This window comes from Phaseolus vulgaris, chromosome 4, assembly GCF_051622355.1.
Source record: "Phaseolus vulgaris cultivar YP4 chromosome 4, ASM5162235v1, whole genome shotgun sequence".
In the NCBI taxonomy this organism is placed as follows: Eukaryota; Viridiplantae; Streptophyta; class Magnoliopsida; order Fabales; family Fabaceae; genus Phaseolus; species Phaseolus vulgaris.
This window is the reverse complement of record NC_143501.1, coordinates 43,290,425-43,293,381: the sequence shown is the minus strand read 5'-3', so window position 1 is coordinate 43,293,381 and position 2,957 is coordinate 43,290,425. Positions and strand designations below refer to the sequence as shown.

At 25.3% G+C, this 2,957-nt stretch overlaps 1 non-coding gene across 1 annotated transcript; it reads right to left on the bottom strand.

The window, feature by feature from the left end:
- Positions 1-355: 355 nt before the first annotated feature.
- TRNAV-AAC (transfer RNA valine (anticodon AAC)) lies at positions 356-429 on the bottom strand. The gene has a single exon. It is a non-coding gene; the product is annotated as a tRNA-Val (tRNA).
- Positions 430-2,957: the final 2,528 nt, after the last annotated feature.

The window sequence follows — 2,957 nt, the reverse complement described above, 5'->3', positions numbered from 1 at the left end:
AATAATAATAATAATATTAATAACAGTAGTATTTTATTATTGTTATTCATTACTAATTTATTAAAAAATATCGGTAAAATGATTAATTAACTTTAGTTTATTATTGATATGTGAATAATTTTTAAGATAATTGAGTATGTATGAATAAATACATATTTTAACATAGAACTTTAGTCTTTAATTAAATATATAATTATTCTTAATCAAAATTGAAATACTAGAAGGATAATAAACATATTAGAATAATATAATATATAAGTGTGACAGGTAATTAATTATTTATGCAAGATGATATTTTAATAAATAATTTTTTTTAAATATAATTTGGGCGGCTTAAAAAGGTTCAAAACAAAAATGGCGTCGCCCGGACTCGAACCGGAGACCTTCAGTGTGTTAGACTGACGTGATAACCAACTACACCACGACACCTCATTGATACAATTTTACTATGTTTCTTATTAATATTAATAAATAAATGTTATAGTTTCAAACAAATAGTGAGATCTCTTAAGTTGGTTTTCATAATTATAAAATCAAACAAAGAAGTAGAAACACTGAAATAAAATTATAAAATTTAATGATTTCAAATATTTAATTAAGGATAAAGTAAGTACACTATAAAATTTACCATATTGATTATATGAAAGACTTGTGGATTCTTGCTTAATTAATTGTCTTGCCGGGTGTTATATTTGATCCTCATTGAAATCAAATAAATTAAGACAATATTTACTTTTTAAGATATGTTGATATATCTAATTAAATTAATAATAGTTATGTTCCATTACACTCATGGTGTTATTTTGTAATTCATAGAGTATCTGAAAGAATAAATATGTTTTTTTGTGATTTGAAGCAAGTCATTTTCTTACGATTTAAAAAATTGGATTCATTTTTCAATTCTTTCTTAAGTGTCTATAATTACGTAAAACGATATTTAAATGCCACAGACATTTTTATAAAATGTTGTAATTTCATTGGAAATTACTGAAATAGATTTTTTTTTAAATACATGACTTTATTATACATAAACTGTTATTGCAAGCATGATTTTAATTTTTTATTTTTTAAAATTTAAAATAAATTCATTATGCAAATATGATGTTTGTGTTTTTATTATATATTATGCCTATATAAAGAAGATTCTTCATTATAATTTTTTCTTTTACATAAATTTTTTTTATTCTATCCTTATTTAATATATCTCATTTTATTAATACAATGAAGTATTTGTCATTTCATATACATTATTTAAAAAAAAAATTAAATTAATATTAATGTACAGTTTTTATATGACTTTCTCACTCTTCTCTTAATTCCTTATTTTAAGGCAACAAACACGAAGAAAGAGAAAGCATAATCTCACATATTTCTACACTAAATCTCACATATAAAATAAAATAACTTCATTTTTCAATCACTCTTTGCACTCCATTTTTTACTTTTCAATTTTAACTCATCCAAAATTATTTATGTATGTATGATACATTCCTATCATTGTGAGTAAAAGAGGAAACACTAGTGACAGTGATAGATAAAGAAAATATCTCATGTTAATATACATATTTAATATTTTAATTTAATTTATAATTGGCATTGTTATTTATCTTTCTCAGTCTTGTTTACATTTTTTAAATCACTCATATTCTCTATATCAAAATACACACACAAACTACTAATTATATATTACCACCATTATTACCTTTTTCTTAACTTAAACAAAATATCAATGCATCTATTCCTCTTTTTCACAGGTTTATTATAATAGAAGTCAAATGTTTTAAAGAAATATGACTTCAACTTTTTTAATAAAAATGTTTTTATTACTGTAATTATAAAAACAAAGTGATGTAACTTATAGTTGCTATTATTATTATTATTAGGATAATATTATTAATGTTAAACATAATAGTTAACCAATAGATAACCATTTTTTATAATCACTCTGAACTAAAATGGTGTCACGTTCCCAACTTTAAAAAGTGATCTCATTTTAGTAATAAAGGATTACCCCAACTTTGTAAAAAAAAACCAATCAGTGCACTGTTATGCCACAGCTTCATATTAATTATGTTTGGTGGTTGTTGGATCCGTAAACTATGTTCTTACCCATCCTTCAATGTCTCTGTCTTATTCTTTTGATGAGGTTTTCCCATTAATTAATCAAATTTCTAATCATGATGCCATGAAACTTTCCAAATCATTCTACCTTTTTTATTTGTTTAGGTACATGTGTATGTCACACCATTAATGTACTATATTATATGATTCACGTGTCCCCTTAATTCGTTGAATCTACACTGCCCTTTGTCCTGTACCACATGTTTCACCAAAGGTGAAAAACATATAAACTAGTTCATGATTATATGACCCCTCTTCTACTGTTAGTTTATGTGTTGATTTGTACTTTTCAACTCACTGAATTATGATTATGCTGAGAGAAGATCTGGTTTTTGACACCTTCTCTGGTTGTTACACTATTAGTTTAACAGTTGATATCATAATGATTCAAATGACAGGTTATTGATCTTTGATATGATTGATAAAAGCAAATGATTTTGGCATAATGAAAGCAGTGGCAGAAAGGTGTATTTTTCTTCCGTTGCCATTTGTTAAAGTGTGTCAGGGTTGGATTGCTGTGGTCCGAAACTAGATCACAGATACTACCAACAAGATCCAGCACAAATGAAAGATACATGTGTTTTTTTTAAGCATGTTCACATCTTAGTGATTCAATTTGTAATAATATGAATGAAAGAGATCTTAAGAGGGACAAAATTTATTCCAGTGATTTCTATATCTTGAAAGAAATTAGTGTGATTTTTACACATTTTTTCACTTTTCAAGACCATTTTATGTGACTAAGCCAAATTTTCAAGGGAGGCTGGTAAAAAGAAATAGATAAGAGTGAGAGAACCAGATCTAATGAGAGAGCAACTGCTGTTTCTACATTATTC